Source organism: Meleagris gallopavo, chromosome 1 (assembly GCF_905368555.1).
Source record: "Meleagris gallopavo chromosome 1, MGAL_WU_HG_1.1, whole genome shotgun sequence".
Classification (NCBI taxonomy): domain Eukaryota; kingdom Metazoa; phylum Chordata; class Aves; order Galliformes; family Phasianidae; genus Meleagris; species Meleagris gallopavo.
In genome coordinates this window covers 64,107,801-64,131,142 of record NC_139404.1, presented here as the reverse complement: position 1 = coordinate 64,131,142, position 23,342 = coordinate 64,107,801, and the positions used below count along the sequence as shown (strand labels likewise).

The window sequence follows — 23,342 nt, the reverse complement described above, 5'->3', positions numbered from 1 at the left end:
ACCTGCAATTTAATTTTAATCAGTTCTATCCTGGTTATGACAATTATGGTAACTGGGACCAACTGTTCCATAGTCTTTTCACAGATAACCGTTAGTGAACTCAGTTATAAAGTTACACAATATATAAATATGTTCTTAATTATCTCTGTCATTTCAAAGGAAGAGAAAGAAAATGTAAGATCTTACAATCATATTTTCACAAATTTTCCTGCTGAAAATATTGTGCATTCCTTTTAAAAAGTATTTTGCAGGTCTTTCAGATTTGGAATAAGCAGGCAGAAAAGAGAAGATGGAGGAATTTTATACTAATGAAAAAAACTTTTAAGCATTTTCCTTTGTTGATAATTTCTGACTCTCACATCAGTTTTTTTTTCATTTCTTCTTCCCTGTAGAGAAGATAAACTTTGAGAAATACAAGCATAACTAAGAATGCAAATGAATAAAAATGCACAAAAGTTGCCATTTAGGCAACTTGACGAATCACTCAAACTTTTACAAAGATTGAATTTAGGGCTGTTTATACAAAAGAGTTAAGAAAGGAACAGTTTAATTTTTCCATCATATCTTAAGCTCAAAAACATCCCCATTTGGTATCAAAATGAATACAAAAATATAGAAGGCGTTAAAAATATATGAGAATGGAATGGGCCTGCTGAGGTATTCCATTTTTCTTTGGTAATTACAGGCAACCACATACATAATCCCTTTCATAAGCAGATCAAGTTCTATTTTAACTAAATTAGGATTTGGGCTTTATCAAATTAGGATTTTGCTATTCTTATTTGAAAGCTCTTCTGTTACATTAATCTTCTCCTTGTTACACATAGATTTTAAATTTCCAGTTAAATTACACAGGTTGCTCCAAAAGTAATGGTTCATATTTATTTCCATGGAAACTCCAACGAAGACAAGATAACACTATTTGATAGAGCAAATTCTCAGCCACAAAACCCAGTTTTTCAACATATTCATCACCATTAGATATGCATTTTTGTCAGCCATGAACAAAAGCCTGCATGCTGCACTTGGAAAAATCTGTACCAATAGAGGTGAACCACTGTCACTGTTGCCTCTTCTGTCGCACCACCCACCACCTCACTGTACTCACATTCAGTGTTTGGTCTCCAAAAATATTCAGCAAGCATCAGTAAATGTCAATGGGTGCTATTGTTTCCACATGGAGGAATTCAATGACACACCTTTACTTCATATGCACTTCCGTGTCAGACAACGGAATTCTGTCAGACTGCCCCTCTGCTGCCAAACATCACACAGCAAGAAATGGAATGGAATGGAACATTGGCAGGAAGGTTCAAGCTCTACTGCCATACCACCAACATCTGCCTCTGACACCATGGCCAACATCATAAAATAGGAGGCATTACTAGTGGAGCATATCTTGTATAATTAATGGCCACATACAGTACTGGTATTTATGTAATTCCTGCTGGATCAGGCCAGGAATATGATTGCAAATAAAACACTTTATATGAACATTATGGCCTCTGAACAGGCATCCTCAACAATCAATCCCAGTTCTAGTCCCATTAAGTTCTGCCTCAGAGTCATAGAATCTCTCTTGATGAATATTTTAGTGAATCTAGAATATATCAGGAAAAAGAAAAAACACAAAACAAAACAGAACTGTAATCCTGATGAAGTGCCACTTTCCATCAGACATATAAATCATTTCAACAAATACATTTATGACATAACCAATTTTTTAATAGCACCTCAGAAAATAAGTGAAATGGAATCCAGATATATTTTCTGAGACATCTCCTAATTCCCTGATTTTACTGGGGTTGCATTTCCAAGCAGTATGGAGGATTCTATGGGCTTTTCTGAGCAACTGAATGTATTGTTCCTTACACTGTCATTTTGATCCAAATCCATAAGGTCAAACACTTTTTGATAGAAGTAGTAGTTCCTGTAGGTACAGGGAAACACTGGGACCATAACTGGCAAATGGATGAATTAGGCAAACAAAGATCACTTATGCAAAGAAGTGAAAACAAGTCTTTTTAATCAGGAAGAGTCAGAAAATATTGAAGACTCATTTCACTTTATGCATGATCTTTAATCAGATATTGAGCTAGATCTGCCACTGTTTTCCTTGTGACACATTCACGTATCAGGTGGAAAATGAGTGTTATGGAGATAATCGCACCTGGAATACTGGATTGAGAACCTGAAGATAAAAAAAATCTTCCCCATTTCCAAAACTGCTCATGAACATGAAGGCAGTGTGAGAAGAACTGCGATCCTCTGAGGTTAGAATGGAGCTCCAGAAGTGTAGTCCATCCCAAAAAACCTGATGAGCTTCTAGAGAATAAAAGCAATTTCTACACGAATACATATGTTTTCAGGAGCTGAAGATTATGTTTTCTTTATTAAGATCAACTTTTGTGCAATGTATTTGCAATGAGTTGCATTTAATGCTATGAGCAAGCATAGTGCTAGTGTACTGCAGGAGCAAACAGACGTACATGGACAAGCAGTATGAACAATTCACAGAAACAGCAAGCAACTTTCGACTAAACAATTACAGAAGTCTTATGCTGTAATTGCCCTTTAAAAAAAAATTACACCGCAATCAGGGAATGTCAAATTTGGGAGGAAGTTTATTTTTGCAAGCTGTTGAATGTGATAGCGTGTTTTTCTTTAAACCATAAATCTGCTAACTTTCATGGAGGCTTTAGGAAACTATGAAACATGCAATTGTTTCAGTGTGGGGGTTGCTGAAAAATGTCTGATGTTTATCTTTAAATTATTAGTGTAACTAGGCAAGAGAGGCGGTATAGCTGGTAGGTAGATATTTTGTAGGGATATAGCTAGCTGTGCCTGCATCATCCAACTATGCTTCCCATTTTTCCTCAACATTCGACAGGAACTGCTCTGGGTCTTAACAGAATACTCAGATTACGCTAAGAGATTTAAGGAGCAAAAAAAAAAAAAAAAAAAAAAAAAAAGATACTGGAAGGAATTGCTTTAAGTATGGAGTTAAAGTAAGTTTGCTAGCCATTTGCCTGGTCCAAAACCCAGAGAGCGAATGATAGCTTTGAAGCAACAATTTGGTGCTTCTCTCTTACTCCAGGCATCCCTTAAAAGGCAGTTCCAAGACAATAAAAGTCTGAGTTCTTTGTATTTAAATCACATTAAAAAAAAAGATGAACTTGAGGAAAAAGGGGTGAGTAATTTAAGTAGAAGTTGGAATGTAGTGTTTTCCTTATATATTACAATATAAATTCAGTGTTACTTTTGGAATACTTTTGTATTTAGGGATAAAATTCATCTCAGTAGAAAGTCAGAGGACAAGACTACCACAGCCTCTCAAATGTACTGAAGTCCAAAGAGGCAAATTTCATCTTTCACTTTGATTATTGCTATAATCAACTAATCCACATAAATAATAATTACTGACCTGTCCTTATTCGACATTAGCATGTACTGAACTTAATGTGTATTTTATGTATCAGCTTTGGCTCACAGCTGTTGTGGAAAAGGCAAGCCATTTGTATGCTCATTCCACCGACACAGAAGCTAAAACAGAAGGGAATCAGCGCACTCAAAAATATGTTGTCAGAGAAAAAGGGCAGTTGGAAAGAGGAAGGGCAGCAAGTATGAGAGTGGATTTTGTCCCAGCTCCCAAAAAGTGTGTGAGGGATACATGGAGGAAGAGACATAACAAGACAACTTACTTGTAATTTTTTTCCAGAGTAGTGTCAGATTAGGAAAGTGCCTTCCTGCTCTTTCAAGAAAACAAACAAAAAAATAATTATCATATTCTGTTTTGATACGTATACTTTTTTATTTTAAAAATTTATTTTATAAAGCCAAGCATAAAAAGAGCAGAAAGTCTAAAAATTTTCATTTCCCCCTTCTTCATACAAATCCTTAGCTGTACAGTAAATTAATCATAGCAGATGAGAAAACTCATCAGCACACTGATGCCAGTTGCTATAGCAAACAGCACGTAAGGGACTGTTCAACTTTATTACGACTGACCACCTCTATACGTAGTGTCCAACCACAGCAGGGCCATAGGAAATGGCTGCCCGCATCACTCCAGGGCAAGACCTGAACGAATGCCTCAGGATACATGGGGACAGACTTTCATCTGATTGGTCATCACTCTTATAGGACTAAATTACATCTAAGTAAGGTGGGAAAAAAGCCCTTCTTAAGACCAATAATCTGTTATTTCTGCACAACTATTCTCAATTATAAATTGAAATAAATGATTATTTTTAATTATCTTCTAATGTTGTTCCCAAATGGGTTTTTATGAACCTTACTATGAACCCTATTATGTTTAATGTATACCAGCAATGAGTACAAATTAAATGTATATTCAGTAAATCACTTTATAATGTGACCAAAACAATATAATGGAGTTAGTCAAACTAGTTCCTGTGAAGTGACCTAAAACTTTGTCCAGGATTTACAACTTCTTTAAATTTGCAGTGGCATGAGTCAGATGTAAAATATGAAACAATCAAATATTTTTGTTAAAAACATTTAACGCTATAGTTTTCATTTCTCTGAAACAATCACAGCTATAAATTTCCTGCAGGAGACATGATTTCCCACACTGTACAGAAATTACCTCTGGGACTTCATTTTACTCCAGACAAAGCACAAATTCTTTTGCAGTGAATGTGAATATAAGTGCTGCTTATAATGCAATAGATTATTTAGCCTTCTACAGTTTACAAATAATAGACGGAAGTTCTCACTGCTTCACTACAAGGATAGCTTTCAGAAGCAGAGGGGTAAACTTACAATTTGAAGTCGGAAACAGCATTTCATTAATTACCTTTTTCAGACCATTACCAAGAATATTGTGGGGAAAAAAGAAGTGCTATAACACATAGCAGTCCTAATAATGAAATAGATGATGGCTGAGACAACTTTACTCAATAGAGTTGTTATAAGTGTATTTCCAGTATTGCTGCTATGGGTGTAAGACATAAGGCATCATAAAGAAATCAACAGCAAGTCGTTTAGTTTTTACTACCTCTGACTCACTGCCACTCGTGACAAAACTCCTTATAAAAAGATGCTATGACTTTTCTAAAGCCATGGACTGTGTTGCAGGGTTCAGTTGCTGGCTCTGCGTCAGGGTTAATCTGTGACTTCAGCGTGTTTATCATAACCCCATCAGTAAAATGGTGACATTAACATTTCTTACGCTCTTTCTCCTTTTATTTAGTTTGCCAGCTCTTCCCAGCAGAGTCTCCCATGGAAATGACCTTCTGTTAACATATCCAGAATATCTTTTAAATATCCAAGAGAAGTGAAGAAGAACAGATTACAGACGCAGGATGAAACTCTTTATAAATACAGAGATTTTTTCCTCTCTCTTCTTTCTCAAAAGTCAGAACACACATACACACAAACCCGCATAAAAATCTGGGTAAAATGCTGCTACTAATCAAATAATAACAACAAGAGGGATCAGTTTCTAACAGAGAAATGTTTAAAATTAAAACAATGTGCTAATTTTGATATATTTTCAACAGAATAAAATATTTAAATAAATCAGTCCAGTGAAGTACAATGAGAAAACTTACAAGAAGTAATAATAAAGTAATTGAGAAGTGAGAGAAGATTAAAATAACAAAACAGAAAGAAAATACAAACAAAAACTGGACTATAAATGCATTGATACATCTGTAAATTGCCTAGAAACACTTATGACACATAATTACGTAGAATAGTTGTCACTAGCCATAGATGCATTCAGAAAACATTACATAGAAATTTTAAAATGGCCTAGAAGTATTCTTAAGTGCGAAGAGCCTTAGTAAAGAGCACACACATACTGTGGAAAAAAAAAAAAATAAAAATGCTTGTCCAGCCTTCTAATTGTATCAGGGATGCTCCATAAGTAATGCCTCCTATTTTATTGTGTTGGCCTGCAGATGGATGTGTTGGTCAGAAATGGATGTTGGTGGTATGGTAAAAGAGGCTGAACCTTCCCACCAATGTTCCATTACATATTGTTGCCATGTGACAGATGACAGCAGAGGGGCAGTCTGATAAATTGATATCTGATATGGAAGCAAGAATGAATCAAAGATGTGTCACTGAATTCCTCCAAGTGGAAAAAAAATGGTACCCACTGACATTCATTGGTGCTTGCTAAATATCTGTGGAGACCAAACAGTGAATGTGAGCACAATGAAGAAATGGGTGGTGCATTTCAGCAATGACAGCAGAAACAGTGGCTCTTCTCCACTGGTGCAAATTTTCACAAGCACAGCATGCAGGCTTTTGTTCATTGCTGGCAAAAATGCATAGCTAATGGTGGTGACTATTGAAAAATCATGTTTTGTAGCTGGTCTATCAACTAGTATTATTGTTGTAGTCTCTGTTGGAGTTTCCATGGAAATAAATAGGAGGCACTAATTTTGGAGCAACCTAACATTACAACTTTTTCATATTTGATGTTACCACAGCTTTATCATCTACCTTAGTCAAATATAAACTTTCCCAGGACTTGCTGCAATAAAGAATTATAGAAATAATGAAGACATGGCCATAAATCCAGGCAGGGAACAATGCTATGCTTCTTTCTTATTGGCTATAAAAACCAACTGACTAAAGAAATATAATGTAAACTGCAGCTCTGTCATACATATTTTTAGGATGTGATGTCCTGGTCAAAGAAGGATACAGATTTGTTTATCCTAAAAAATAGAACAGAACACTGACCTTGAAGATCAGATCAAGTATAAAGTGGCCTAAAATAACAAACAAAATGTATGTCATATCTTCAAGATTCATTTCTCAAGTTTATACATAAGCAACACTGGAGAGGTTGATCCTGGAAAATGACAGTGAGAATACAGATGCCAAGAGACTGCAGGAGGAATTTAGGATGCTCAGTGTCTTTCAGTATCACTCAAATGGAAACAAATAAATAAATAATAATGTTGCATTAGATTAAATCAAGAGGCTCAGTAATAATGAGTGTATGCTGCACTACTTTGAGTCTAATAGACTTATTTCTGGTGCAAGAAAGGCTTACCCCCAGTTGAAGTACATGAAAGCTACCAGTGTTTGCAAAGGAGAAATCATCCCTCACCAGCCTGATAGACTACCGCAATAAGGTAAGTAGCTTGAGGGATAACTGGACAGCAATGGATGGTTTTTACCTTGAATTTAGTAAAGCTTTCTCCCACGTAACATAGCCAGAGACAAACTGATGACAGTAAGTTGGATTGAAAATTGGCTAAACATCCAACTCCAGAGCTCTGTATACAGCCACAGAAAGTTGCAGTTGGAGGCATGTCATTAGCAGTATACTCCCGGGGTCAATATTGTGTCTGTACTGTTTAACATCTTCTTTAATGACCTAGACAATGGGACAGAGAATACCCTCTGTGAGTATCCAGCTTGCATAAAACAGGGAGAAGTAGCTGATATGTGTTGATAGGGTTGTGTTGCCATTCAGATGGGCCTGGAAAGTCTAGAAAAGAGGCCTACAGGAATCTCATTATATTCAACAAAGGAAAAATCCAAGTCCTGCACCTGGGGAGGAATAACCTTCAGGGAGCGCTATACGCAGAGCTGACTGCAAAATAAATACAGAGAAGGACCTCAGGGTCTTGGTGGACAACAAGTTGACCATGAGGCAGCAATATGCAACAGAGAAAGCCAACAGCATCCTAGGCTGCCGCAGGCCAGCAGATTGAAGAAGAAAGTTCTTCATCTCTACTCAACGTTAGCCAATCTGGAATATTATGTCCAGTGCTGGGCTCTCTGGTACATGAGACGCGTGGACTTAATGGCTCAGCAAAGATCCACAAGGATGACTAAGGAATTAGAATACCTCTCATACAAGGAGGAGCTGAGACTGCTCGGCCTGGAGGAAAGAAAGGTTTGGAGGGATCTTATCAGTGTATACAACGTCATGATGGAAAGGAGTGAAGATTAAGCCAGACTACTTCTCAGAAGTGCCCAGTATCAGGACAAGAGACAAAAGGCACAAATTCAAACATATAAAATTCCAACTTAATAAAAAATACACATTTTACTGGAAGGTGATCAAACACTGGATTATGTTGTCCAGAGTGTCTGTGGAGTCTCTGCATTTGGAAATACTCAAAACTTGACAATGCGTAGTCCTGGGCAACCAGCTCTAGCTAACCATCCTTAGGCAAGAGAGCTGGAGGAGATCTCAAAACGTTTTTTTCAACCTTAAAAATATTGTGATTCATTAGTAGCTTGAAAATAAATAAATCCACTCTCCAAGAAAAACACAAATGAACAAACAAAAAAGTGAACAAGCAAACAAAAAACTCAGAGTTACAACAAAATAGATAAAACGAAAGAGGAGTAAAATACATGACAATACGTTTATCTTCTAAATTTTCTGCTAGATCCAGGTAAGAAGTGCATAAATACTTCCTATAAATATTTGCTTGAGTTTTCCAGGTTTTTTTAATTTTTCCAACCAGTTTACTGACCTTTCCATATTAATCTTCTAGGTATAATTGTGCATCTGAATTTTGTTAGTGAAAATTTTAAGCTGAAGCTTAAATATTAATGGAAAACAAATTCTAAATCTTGCTTCAACAAGCAGTTTCTCTGAAACTTAGGATCAGAATTAAATTTGCATAGTTAGGGATGAACAAGTCTTACAGATTGCAACCAGTTGTAATCCATAAACACAGCTTGAATTCCAGTCATTTAATATCAACAAAGCTGTCATGGAGAAAATAAAATTTGTCTCAAGTAGACATGTATTTCTGAGCCCTGGGGAAAGAGCTACACAAGGAGCTATGCTTTTGTGTACTGTATATGCTTTGTGAAGTTGCAGACACATTAATTAACATCTGCTGCTATACTAGGCACAAAGGAAATATCCTATATTTTATGTTCTCCATACTTAAAAAAGTTGAAGTGACTCACCCCTGGCTAGGCACAAAACAACGGCAAATGCAGAATAGAGACCCAGGATCATCTGGAATTTAATCTAGTAGGTCAAATTTTATGCTTTTAACTTCAGGAAGAAATCAACATTGTGATCACTGATTAATGAAGACCGCATTGCAATGTCCATATCTGCACTGTATTCAGCTTCTTAACTACAATCGACATTTAAAGGCCTCTCCAAACACTCACATTCCCATTCACTACAAAATGTACTTGTGTTAGGCAAAATTGATCTCCATAAAAAGAAAAATCCTATGTTCAATATTTATGAGACACTTTCACAATGATAAGATTTGTACTAACCCACTGCACAGAAGTGTATTTGACCCTCTGTGAACTCAAGGGGGTGTTATATTTGAGAAGTCCCAAGTCTGTGGTGGAATCTTATCTCTTTTGAAATTGGTGACAAATTAAGGAGAGGAATACCTTTTTGTTAAGTAGCATGCATAAGCAAAAATGAATAAATAAATAAAAATCACATTTGATCACGCTGCAGAAAAATTGCAAAGACAAGATTTTAATTGGAAATTCCTTGGTATGAATATGAACAATGTGTCAAAGAGTCAAGCACATGAAAGGAAACTGTCCATAATAAGTTATTGAGTCATTTAGATTAAGGAGTTCAAGCTCAGTATCCATTGCTCCATAAGCTCTCTTTTTCATGATATGAAACCAGCTGTATGTATGTTGCATATCTGCTTTACACTCCACATACTATAAAAATTCAGGCCACAGGAAACACGAGTCACAATGAGAGAAGGGAACACCATTCAGGGATGAATTCATTTTACATTGATTTGATTTATACAAGGCAATATAAAACCAAATGTACTGCTCACCAGTTCACAAAGGAAATAGACACTACACTTGAGCCATGGGTTCAGGTTTGTTAAAGGTAGAAAAAGCTGACACAAGGGCACAGTAGTTTCCCAGTATAAAACGTTTGGAATGGAACCAGTCATTATTCAAAGATCATACCTGTATGCAATAGGTCATTAATTAGGTAATATCAACAACCCCAAAGTGTTGGATCATGTGCAGAATTTTTGAGCAACTTTGCTATTCTGAACAGCAACTACATAGAATGACATACACCTTCCATCTTCACCAATTTTCTATGATGAGAAGAAAGCAACAGACCATAATGCTTTCTATAGATTTCTGGATAGAAAATGTGAACTTGCAGGACTGAATCAGTCAGAATAATCAGTGCAGAAATTCTTACTAGCACCATTCTGTCAAACTGTGTTGTCAATATACTTGTCCCATTCATTCACGAATAGCAGAGAATATGCCTGGTGAAATAATACTGCAAAAAGATCAAGTTTTAAAATGTAGCCTCTAATTCATTTAATATGTTTTCATTAAAAAAAAAAAAAAAAGTGGATGTGATCATTTGTTATGTTTCGTGGAACTGAATATTTAGGCTGATGTATTACACAGCACAAAGTATCAGGAATTGGCTACAGTGATTTGTCTTTACATATCAAATGGTAGTTAATCATCTTAGTTTTTTGGAGAGAACAGTTAGCCATACACTCACTTCTAAACCAGCAGAGACCTCTACTGCATTCAGGTATAACAAAGTGTACTAAAAATACGCACCAAAAAGTTCAAGAAAAGACATCAGCAGAATCAAGAACTATTACGTGCAACATTACTGAAACACAGGGAGGCTGGAAATGGAAGACAGGATCTCACATCACAGGCATAATAAGCATGTACTGAAGGCATGTTTTCTCCTGAGATGTTACCATAGTCCAAACTTTAGTGGGTGCAGCAGCACAGCTGGTCAGATGTGTTATAAAGATCAATGAAACTTCAAATGTGTTATAGAACTGTGATGATTATATTTCCCATAGTCAGATTTTTTGTAAGGTAACATTTTAAATGCATGTGTTGCTTAAAAAGGAAATACACTTCAAGAAGCATCCTCATTTTGCTACTAAGTACCTAAAAAGACATTACAAGAATCCTTTATTTATAATGCCCACTTTCTCTTGCAGAATTGCAAGATTTTTAAGTGCCAGATGCATTTTGTACAGCCACGAAAGTTTTTGAAGACTCATGTTCAGTTTAACTTGTGTTAAATAAATCACTTTTACTTAATTTTAATCCACTTGGTCTTTTATTCTGAAACATGCACGTTTCTCTCATAATCATGTTTCATAATACATCTTACAAGGGGATAGCTAAATATCTCCATTCCACAGATCTGTACATTTAAGCAAATTAAAGACAAACTAAAGGACGCAGAATCCTAGAACAGTTTGGGTTGGAAAGGACCTTTAAGATAACCTAGTTCCAATCCCCCTGCTATAGGCAGGAACACCTCTCACTAGACCAGGTTGCCCAAAGCCCCATCCAGTTGGGATGGACATATAACTAACACGAAGCAGAGACTAAATTCCTGCAGAGATTCAAATGATCCCCAAGAAACAGACCTCTCAGAGTTCTAAAAGAAATGATATCTCGCTCCAGCAGTCCACAGACCGCTTCTAAGAAATACAAAATACTAGCAAATACTGCAAGTTCTGTAGATTTCTATCTCCACCACCAACCTAAGATTTAAAAGTTGACAGGTTAAAGGGGATTGAGAAACAGTTTATTCCCTTTTGACATTGAAACTTTTCATGGTTTTGATTTTAGATCATTTATATTTATGTTTATAGAAAAGCTGAAGCCACTCTGTTGAACTGTTTGACTTATGAAAACTGTAGATGAAATCTACCTCCAGATTTTGAAAACAAACAAACAAAAAGGAGCAGAAGTGAAGCTACATGTGAAATTTAGGTAATTAAAGACCTTTGTCTAGAGGAGATATTTTCTGACTGAACACACAAGGCTGATTCTTGATCAGACAGTGAAAAACAAAAACAAAACACTTACTAACTCATGATTGAGGGGACCTGGACTGAAGGATGTCTGATTTATTTTCTCAGATAAGCAGAGTCAAGTACATCAGCTGCTTAGCAGTAGAGAGGTAGTAAATGTTCATAGTTCTTTAGCAGCTACTGTGCCCATAGTTCTTGAAGACGTGTCCATGCAAGCTTATAGATGATTGCACGAATGTACTTATAATCAAGGAGTAATTTTTAAATATTTAGTTAAGAAGCCTTGAACTCTGATCATTTACTCCTGCTTCAGTATCATATAGGTCTATACAAATATATCACGCATTCCATTTAGGTTGCTTTGAACCTAAGGGTAAGATGGAAAGAACCACAGAAGAATAATAGCTTGGATTTCAATAATCATTTAACTCAATAAGAACAAATTAATGTACTGGATCTGGCTGGGATGGAGTAATCTTTCTGCACAGCAGCCCAGATACTGCTGTACTTTGCACTTGTTGCTAGAACAGAAGTGATATCACATCAGAGTTTCAGGTATTGCTAAGCAGTGGTGTCATAGCAGCAAGAGTTCTCTGAGTCCCCCTAAACAGGACCAGTAGGCTGGTGATGGGCAAGAGGTAGAAACACAGCCAAGACAGCTGACCTGAACTGACCCAATGGATATCCCATATTATATGACATCATGCTTTACAGTAAAAGCTGATAGGGAAGAAGAAGAGAGGGGAACTTGTTAGGAAAGCACTGGACTTCCTGAGAAACTAATGTGTGTATTGAGGCCTTGCTTCCCAAGAAGTAGATCAACATTACTTAGGAAGTAGAGAATATTATTTTTAGCTCCTTTTGCTTCTCCTTCTGTCATTAAAATGCTCCTTTATCTCAACTGATGAGCTTTTTTTATAGTATTTTCTCCCTCCGTCTTTCCGTGGAGGGCAAGTGAGAGCATCATGGTGGTACTTCACAGGTCATGGGATGTTAAACCACCACAATTACCATGTAATGAAAGACATGAACAGTTCGTGTGAACAGTTCCAAACTCGTCTTTTACCAGGTCCTTCCAGTATCAGTAACAATGCAGTCTTGGCAGCACAGAGCCAGATTTTTTCAGCAGGACAGATCAGCTGTGCAGAGATCTACATTATTAGTCCTGAGGTAGACTACTACATTATCTTGAATGATACATTCTCCAGCTCAAAGTCCCACTGAAATCATGAATCAAATTGTTAAATTGTACTGTTGGACATGGAGGTCAGTTATTCCCCAAATACCCAGTAGAGTAAAGTTTTCCAGTGAAACTGCTATTTCTACAAAAGAGATTAGAAGTGTGCATTATGCTGTTTAAATGCGATTGAAATAAATGCCAAGAAAAACAGTTGTGCATGGCTGATGTTGGAGATAATTTGGCAAGTTACCGAAAAGTTTTACTGTGCACCCCAATTGATTGCTGTGTATACAAAGTTATCCTATTAGCCAAAAGATAGCTTAAGCTACAACAAATTTACGTTTTATGCAGAAGGAGAAAAGATGACAAGGAAACAGAGCTTTTTCAATAATAAAGTGTATGATGAGAAAATGTCTTCTACCAGAATAGAACCATTGGAATGCTTTTGTGGTAGAGAACTTTTTGTTTTGGTAAGTATTATAGCTTGTAGGTCATCTGGAGACTGTTTCCAGCTCAGGAAGTTTTTGAGCATGTGGTTAGACCACAAAGTGATCTAAAATGCTTTAAGAAAGTGTGGTTTCTTTTTCCTTCTAAATTTCTTTATGTCACATTTGTCAACAAACACTTCATTGCACAAATGACATGTGATCCCACAGCAAACTGCATTTAAGAATTGAGATTTTCCTTGCCATCCTCATCTAAGACTCTCCTAAACCACATATTCTTTATGATGGCCAATGAATCTCTTATCATAAAGCTGCATAAGTTCTCTTAGCATGCTGGTCTGAAACAATTTTATTATCCTGATAGTTCATGATTCCAAGAAGGCCGGCATTGTTTCATGAAGCTCAAAATCAAGACTCTACTGGAAGACTCCTTAACTTTCCCACCAGAAATGAGAGAGCCAACACTGTGCCATGATTGCAAAGACACATAGAATATTTGGCATTGTAGTCAGAGATGTTCTTATCCCTCTGACTGAAACATCTGAATTGCTGTAGGTAAGACCATCCATACATACAGCACTACAAGGAAGACAGCAAGAAAGCCTTTCCTGCATTTTCAAAACAATTTGAACTTCATACACCTTCTGTAGTCAATATCCATGGTGAACATTCATTTTGCTAACCTCAACTATTCCAAAATTATGAGCAGGGCTTCAAAAAATTATGGGATTGAAATAATGTCAAGACTGTAAGAAAAACATCACTAAATACTGAGGTCATGGAAGCTGGCAATACTAGTGTTGATGTATTGCTTCCAGTCTGATGGCAGGCTCAGCTAGGAAGTACATATTCCTATGGCCTGATTGCCATCTCTGTTTCAGAGAGCTTCTGAGATGAGCTCTTCTCTCCAATTAGCTCCTTTCATTTTAAAAACATTCACAGAAGCTACCACTGAACCACAGCATTAAAAGTAGTGATGCTGGACCTCTGAGCATAAATGCAATTTCTTACTACTAACAAATAAGCAAAATAATATTAATTTGTATTTGCTTATCTACTTATACCTACGTGGTGCTACACTATCCGATGTTTCTCATAATAAATCGGAGCGTAAAATGTCACTTAATTTTCTCTATTACGGGAATTTGGTTATCACGAAGTAAGTTACAAAACTAAGCTATCTATACAGCCCAAATAGAAAGTATTAAAATTTTGCTCATTCTTTGTTTTAAACAAAGAGACAGTAAAACACCAATATTTCACAGAAACAGAAAATACAGTCAGTGAGCACAGGAATGTATTTTATATCTAACCAGATGTATAATAATTTGATGGATCCCAGATGCTGCAGAAAAGCAAGGCAAGAGCATAACCATGCAACTTATTTGAAACAGATATATACTGTATAAGTTTATGCCTCTAATAACAATGTGATGGACTGAGTAAGAGTTTCAAACTGGATTTACTACACACACCAGAAACCAGTGCCCTGTCACTAAGCTGTCTGACAGGTCAAAAATGAAAGATACTTCAATATTTACTGTGGGAAAGTAAGACTTTCCCAGATAGCCTTCATGGAAAAAAAAAAAAAAAAAAAAAAAGCCACCTATTTTCCAAACTATAACAATTATAAGGAGTTGTGAAGGAGGTACTGAATTCCTGCATTCACTGTAGATGCTTTGGGAAATGTCGTGGAGTAATCTTCACATCACAGCTATGTAAACAGGTAAAATCCATAAACCACTTCAGATCTGACAGAGCTATATGCAGCAAGAAAAGGTATGAAGAAGGTCAGTCAAAGATCCAGTCACATCAAAGGCCTAAGCTGGCAGCAATAAAACAGGGTAAACAGAACAGAGAATGGCAGTGTGGAAGAACGAACATCAGACTTACAAGAATGGAAAGGATTCAGATTTTCATTAGGTGAAAAATCTGGGAGAAACCTTTTTTTGCCATCTTCTCTGGCTGCAGCACGAGAGGAAAATACAGAGACCAGGCTTTCCTAATATTTTATATTAGCACAACCAGTTGTGCAGCACAGTCTATTTGCCTGTAGAATGCCCTGCTGTTTGCAAAATGCAGCAACTTCATCAGGAGGTGAAGAGGGACAGAAAAAGAGATTTTTTTGCTTCATCTCCGTACATAGTCTACAGTTTTATTCAAATCATTTAGAACAAAAGCATACTGCTAGGTGAAATTTTAAGTTTGTCTAACCTCCAGTTTCATGTAGCCATAAAAATGAAGGGCCTTTTCTCCCTCAACATGCCTAACTAAAATAGAATAGTATAACTTGACAATCAACCTAATGCCCCATTTAGGACTCCCCTTGGTAGAGCAACAGATTTTTACCTATTTTTGCAAGCAGATAAGTGCCGAGTTGTGTTTTTTTCAATGCAGCTATGGACACCCTCAAAGTAACTTCAACCCATTCTGCCACATTTGGCACTGGAACAGCATCAGAAGTCATGATTCCCAGCTTCCTACTTGCTTCTCTACCAGAGGTCACCATCATTCCAACAAGGATGATGCTGATGGGACATAGGATATGTAGAAGTGAAAATGTAAGGAACTTTTTAATATAAATTCCATTTAAATGTTAAAATGAAAAGCACGTGGAAATTCAGTGGTTACTCATCATTGCTGCATTTTCTAGTTTACAGGAATTGCTACAAAATCTCAAGTTAATAAAGGAATTCATCTTTAGAAGGTACAATTTTAGTGTGCACGTAGAAGCTAAAGTGTATGCATGTGTGTTTATAAGCATTTATAAATATATCTTTAAGATAATGGTTGAGGATTTAAGTGAAGCAATTTAAAAAACAAATAAACAAATGAACAGAAAGAAAACAACCCCCAAACCATAATTCAGGACTCAGTGATTTACCTATATTTTACTATTGTCATTTTAGATAGGAAAATCATATCATCTGTTCTTGTCATAATTATTTAGACAAGATCATTAGCTACTTTGTGCCATACTCTGTGAATCACTTCTAAAAGCGTAAAATCTGAAAATCCATGGTTTACCTGGCCTGCACCTATCTGCAGACTGACTCTGTGGCTGTCACAGCAGATGCTTTGCCACGAGGTCTGAATGTACTTTCACAGTAATTACTGCATCAGCAGGATTGCACATATTTGCTGTGTTACACACGTAAGAATTTTGTAGAATGTGCAAATCTAACATTGAAACTTTCATGAGAGGTGAGGAAAAAATGCTTCTTCTCAGGTAAGAATGATAAAATAGATGGATTAGCTAAAAGGATTAGTGGCACTCTATTGTACAACCTACACTTATTCATATTAGCTTTCTTCACAAAAAAATATTTCCAGAAAAGATTTATTTTGAGATAATGAGTAAAATCTTCAGTGGAGAGGAAAGTATTTGTATATCATGCTCCAATTTTACTGGAACTCTAGCTGTGAAATATAAGAACTGCTTAATTCAGCCAGTGCGCAGATACTAACCTTACAGAGAGTGATTAAGTTGGCCATTTAAGAACACAGTGTGGTGCTTTGACAGTTTTCTTTACATTGTGGTGTTTAGTTTAGTTCCATATATATGTAATTTCAAGGAGCTTTATTGCTGTAGAGTTGAATCTAGAATATAAAACACCGGGGACTTTTATGAGCCTGTCTGGACAATCCATACAAAAAAATCCTTGTAGTAGGCAAATTTAATGCTTTATTACTTCTGAATTTTAATGAATAGGCCAGCTACATGTGTAACAAAGCCCTGTGCTGAACGGACTCATAAGTGTTTTAACGTGTTGCCACTGGCTAAATTCTGAGGAAAGATGGAGTGTCTGAGACACGTGCTTTAGATCACAATGATGTAGTACGTTTTCTTCTGACATAAATAATAGTTTATTCTGGCCAAGAATACAGAGGATCAGGAAGCCAAGATGCCAAAAATCTAGCTGCATCTAAACACTATGTCAGTCACATTTGCCTTTTTTTTTTTTTTTTTCCCAAACTATTAAGTTTCAACTGAGCTAATGAGAATGTTCTCTGTGGATACTGCAGCCAAATGATCTCAATGAAAATTAATATCCATACAATCATGGTCCCATTTATCTCCTTCAAACACCAGGTCATCTTTTAGCTTTTGGAGTTCTTATTGCAGTGAAGTCTCAGAAAATCAAGTAAGTTAAAATCCCATTAATGTTGTCTTTTTGTGGTTTTTAGAAGCATACTGCGGCATGTTACTAGCATGCACAAAAATAATGTTTATGAAATATCTATGAGTGCGTGATATATGTGACATTAAATATCTGTGAAATTAGATACTTATGCATATTGACTCCAACTCGAACATTTATAATTTTGTTAAACAAAAACAGCATTTTCTGTCTTCCAAAGCACCTCATTGTTTCCTTCCTTCTTATTCCCTCTCTCAAAACACCACCTCACTTACCCTATAGCTAATTCTGTTCTACTAAACCTGTGCACACCCACACACGTGTGCAGGACACCTTCATGGTTTAGAAAGGAATGGATTTGTTTATGTGAGCAAACCTGAGAATACTATGTAGATCACTCCAAAAGTAATGCCTCCTATTTATTTCCATGGAAACTACAGCAGATACAAAGAGCACAACAATACCAGGTGACAGAGCAAATTCTCAGCTACAGAAAATTTTTTCCATGCAGTCACCACCAGTAACTATACATTTTTACCAGTGATGAACAAAAGCCTGCATTCTGCACTTGTAAAAATCTGTACTAGTAGAACTGAGCCACTGTTGTCACTCCTGAAATGCACCACCCACAGCCTCACTCTGCCAACATTCACTGTTTGATATCCAGAAACGTTCAGCAAGTGTCAATGAATGTTAATGGATGTCATTTTTTTCCACATAGAGAAATTCAATGACGTGCCTTTGTTTCATATGCACTTCCATGTCAGACGTCATTCTATCAGGCTGCCTCTCTGCTGCCATCTGTCAAACAGCAACAAAATGTAATGGAACATTAGTGGGAAGGTTCAACCTCTACTGCCATACTATCAACATCTGATTCTGACATTGAGAGCCAGCATAATAAAATAGGAGGCATTACTTTTTGAGCAGGCCTCTTATCTCTTGCATCTGACTCTGTGTCCTGGCTGTGATACCTTTTAGAACGCAATCACCAGCCAAACTAAGAGATCATATTGTAACTTTATGAAGCTAGTGCATTTTTTCTTGCCTGCAGCTGACATGTCCTCCACAGGTACAGAAAATATAGGTAGGTAAACCTGAGAAGAAAGTAGGTCAAGTGCCAATTCATTTTAGGGCACTCGGAAAAAAAAAAAACTCCATCAAGATTTCTATACAAAATAGAAATACAAACATCTTAAAAAATCTTGGTCTGTTTTTGTTCACATTTCTCTGACTCTAATCTTACATCAAAACATACAAACTGTGCTTTGCTTCTCCTTGGTCTGGGCCAATCCTATTTCAAGAACACACTTACCCCAGACCATGTAAACTCTAGGCTCACAGTCTGATTAATCTGAAATGTCTGTCCTGGTTCCAGCCCACTACACTTGTCTTTGGAGATGAATGAGAGATCACAAAGCAGGCTGCTGCTTGAGGGCTGGAATTCAGGAGTCTCGCATAGTGATACTACTTGTTGGATATGGTTATGTGATGTGCTAATGTGCCCGAATGAGACACGACCCCTGCAGAAAAAAATTCCCTCCTCATTCTTTTCTCCATTTAGAATCATGGAATGGCTTAGGTTGAAAGGAATATTAAAAATCATTGAGCTTACACTCCCCTGCTGTTAGCAGGTTTGCCATGTACCAAATCAGGCTTGCCCAGGGTTCCATCCAACCTCTTACTGGGACATCTTTTTTCTATGAGGGGTAGCATCTGCTGCCAAACCAGATGCTGCCCCTGAGCAGTCTAAGCACGGCTTTGCCATGACCAAGAGCAGCACAATGTTGGCAATCCAAATCCCAGTTACAAGGGAAATACAGTAGAAGGAATTGCCAAGATGGACATTGCCAGCCCGCTGCAGGACTCAGCTGTGTACCAGATGTAGCCCTAGGGTGCAGTGATGTGATCTCTCAGGAGGTAGCATCATATACATGGAAAGGACCCCCAGATCACCCTTCTTATCTCTCAATTAGTAGATGTCTGTAACATTTGGGCATACAGCTCAGAGTGCACTGAAAGCCCTCTATTATTCAAAAGTCAACTGTCCCAGAAATAGGCAGATGTAATGAACTAGCTTGGATGTGGGTAGCAGACTGACTGCAACATCACACAATTCACATGACTTCATTTATCCTTTTAAAGTCAATTTCTCCTACATAATTTCATCTCATCATCTCATCTGATTTTGGCTGCAAATCTCCTTTCAGCCTCTTTTTACGTCTGAAATCAGGGTCAGATGCACATCTGAGACTGGGCAAGCAGTTTATGCTGTCACAACCATAGAGGCAAGCTGTCATGGTAGGAATCTGACTTACCTTAAACTGAGGAGGGTGGACTGAATATCTCAGGTAAGGGGACTGAAGAGAGCATACATATCTTTTTATAAGCCATTCACTGAAATCCAAGCACTGAGTAAATTAGTCTGCATGAGCCATTCTACCTCTCTGTTCCTCTATCTATTATGTTAATTATTGGAGAAAGATAAAAGAATGTATAAGAAGAATGTCAGCAAAACCTGTTCATTACCTGCTATTAAATGGATGTAGAGTTTAAGACAAACTTCAGGCAATACAGACACAGCTCCCTGGACAGACTGCTCTGCTGCCAGAGATTCTAACTGAAAACAGCACGGACAGGCTCACTAAACTTGCCTTCATTTGGTGATAAAGTTATTTTAAATCTCTCAAGAGATTCCATTCCACTTAAATGCAGTGTGATAAGCAACATTTAATGATATTATGAGAGCAACAGCATCTGGAATAGTGAGTAACATATTTTTTTCCTTCCTGTTTTGAGATTTGTAGTGCTTGTGACCTTCACTAAAGAACCAGCTTTTGCAGACAAAAAAAGGGAAAGAACAAGGCTGAGATACAGTAAGTTTCCCTGAGGAACAGAAGGAGATGAGCGTGGGCACTACTGAGTGTTACACAGCCAGTTTTGCCAGGTAGGAAGAGAAATAACTACCCAGCCAATTATGACAGAGGGAAAAGAGACATGGATGGCAATCACTAGTCCTTCTTCCCATGATCTCTTAAGCAGCACTGCTCTCTCTGGTAGCAGGTGAGGTACCCCAAAAAAAAACTGCAAAGAGAAAGATCCTGCTCTTCCAGAAAACACACTTTGTCTACAGACACAGGGCAATGTCCTATAATGCCGCACTGCTGCCACTATTTCTGACAGTTACAAACTACAAACCATTTCTGTGTGATTGATTTTTGGAGCTCAGATTTGTACTGTCCATGTTCCTAGAAACTGCGTCACTGGAAGCTGGCTGGCCTCTAGATCTATTACCAACCACAGCTTCTGTCAGTGACAGCAATCAATAGCTGGGAAATACTGCTTTAGGGAAAAAAATATCATTCTTAAGTGAATTTACTGAATGCAGACTAAAGCAGCTCTGATCAGCTGGGTAATACAGTTACCTTCTTTTTCCCTCCATCCTACTTTAAAATCAGACTTATTTGCTAGGTTTTTTTTCCACAAGTACAGCGTAGGGAAACTGATTCTCTTAGGATTTTTCATTCTAAGTCAAAATAAGTCACTGAGAAACCCAGTGCATGTGATAAGCCGGAAGGCCACTCCATTAAGTACTCTGGATGTACTTTAAAGGAACAAGAGAAATCATCAGGCTCTGATCTCAGTGGAAAACTAAACAACTAAAAAAACTAAACAACTAAAAAAAACTAAACATATTCTCCACATCCACTAGTAAAAAATAAAGTTGACTAAAAGATCTGCAAAAAGGGACAATTTGCTCTGGCACTATCATACAGCATTAGTGTTATCAATCTCTTTTCTCTTACTCCCATTCCATTGCCAAAGATTGTGTCATCCCAGAAATCTAGTGACCTTTCCAAATATTTGCTGTCATGCTTCTCACCAGCTACTTTTGAATTCAAATTATCTTTGACTCTCAATAAAAATCCTACAAGCTGCTTAATTGTAATTTCCTTGGATTGTGGGGAGAATCTGTAGGTTCGCTACAACTATAGATTGTCTCTTTGCCATCTGGATGTGTTCCAGGACATCCAGCTCTGGGTGACCCTGCTTGAGTAGGAGTTGGCCCAAATGACCTCCAGAGGTGCCTCCTCAGCCAACCTCACCTATTCTGTGATTCATGCAATTATTGTAATTACTGTGAACTTATCTGGATGCAAAATTTTGTTACTTAAATCAGAAAAAATTCAGTCTTAGTTGGTGAAAAAAAAACTTGGCACTGTTTAAATATCTAGTAGAAACTGGGCAAATGCCTTGATGTCTGAGAGCAGGAGAATGCTACAACCACAGAAAAATAATAGTTTTGAAAAAGAATTAGGTCCAATTCTTTGCTTTCACTTCCCAAAGTGCTGTCATTACAAAAATTTACTAGCCCACTTTCAGGACATATAGAAAAGAAATGAGATTAGGAAAATGAAAACACTTTTTGGCTGCATATCTAACAGGCCGTACTGAAAAAGTAGTCCACAGTACCTGATAGCTAATTTCAAAGATTTGGGAAGAAATGAAAGCACAAAGTGATGCCTGGCCTGAGAAATCATAACATGGATGTTGATGGTAAAGGCAGAACAAGAAGGATAAGATGTCTGCCTAGCAGTGCTGGCCAACCACAATACGCCCTCCTGGAAATGGAAATATGTTCATGAGTCATTACTGTGCTGAGAGGACCCCTGCTGACAGCCCAGTTACAGTAAAAGTAAAAAGACAACAACTTAAACAAAAAACTTGGCCAGAACAGAGAATCCAAAAGCCAACACCATAGCATTCAGGGCTAAATATAACCACAAAAAGGAATCACAAAAGGCAATGGCATAGGCAGCAGTAGTTCATCTATACCTCATGCTGGTGAGCCACGGAGGCCGTATGAAAGACAAGCACAAAGCACAGACAGACAGCCAACATAACATAGTCTGAGCCATTCTCAGGATGACCGAGAAAAACTTCCAGCCGTCTGCCTGATGCGTCAAATACACAAAGCAGCAGAGGTAGCAGCTACAGAACTGAAAACAAAATGTCACTCTTACAGCATCCAAGTAAATCTATTCATGTTGCAAGTTGAAGAAATCCATATCAATTAATTCTAAACTCCTCAGTAAGGTTAGTTTTAGAGGATGCCTCTAGCAAACAATTTCTGTTAGCCTAGGTTAATGATGAGCTTTTCCGAACAGAAGCTGCGGTACACAATCCTATCCATGTGCTTCCTTAAACAAACTCAAATTTTCTTTCCACCCTGCTGAACATTCAACATGTACTGAATTTAAGTTCTGCAATAAATCAAGGCAATTAAAAATAGTGAACATTTGCGTTTACATGAGAACAAGAACTTTGAGATAATTACTCTGAAATTTGGAAGTGGAACCAAGCAATATGTCTAATTAGCTTGAAACGTACTCCTGCTTTTTGGAGTTAGATTGGAAAGGATTTGAAGGGTTTGAATTTCAGAAAGTGTTGCTCAAATACTTAAGCTTTTACACCAGTCTTAAAGTTCAGCATGTGTCACAAACCACTGTAATAATAATGATGGTGATAATAAAACTTTGATAGCAGCCATCTGCCCATTCCAGACAGTTGAATCATTTCCAGTGCTCCCTGAGAGCCAGCACTGACATGGATTTTTATACACTATATCACAGACAGTATATGCAGGGTCTGCAGTCGAGACCTTTCTGTAATGACGTCAAAGAGGTTGTGCAGCCAGCATTTAAAATTGCTGCAGGCTTGTCCTAATGACATTAGGATATAACAAATGAGGAAAGGAAGATATGTATATCAATGCTACAATAACAAGCAAGGA

The 23,342-nt window shown here is 37.3% G+C and overlaps 1 protein-coding gene across 5 annotated transcripts in view; it reads right to left on the bottom strand.

Moving 5' to 3' along the window:
- Positions 1-23,342, bottom strand: part of LOC146545363 (E3 ubiquitin-protein ligase Topors-like) — a 62,328-nt gene that overhangs the window by 12,224 nt on the left and 26,762 nt on the right. Inside the window, exons 5-6 of one of the 5 annotated variants that reach the window (XM_085231185.1) lie at positions 7,164-7,363; positions 3,702-5,279 (exon numbers count right to left, since the gene is read on the bottom strand). The gene's annotated coding sequence lies outside the window, so the exon portion shown is untranslated. The other 4 variants (XM_085231187.1, XM_085231196.1, XM_085231206.1 and 1 more) reach the window with 4 other exon arrangements.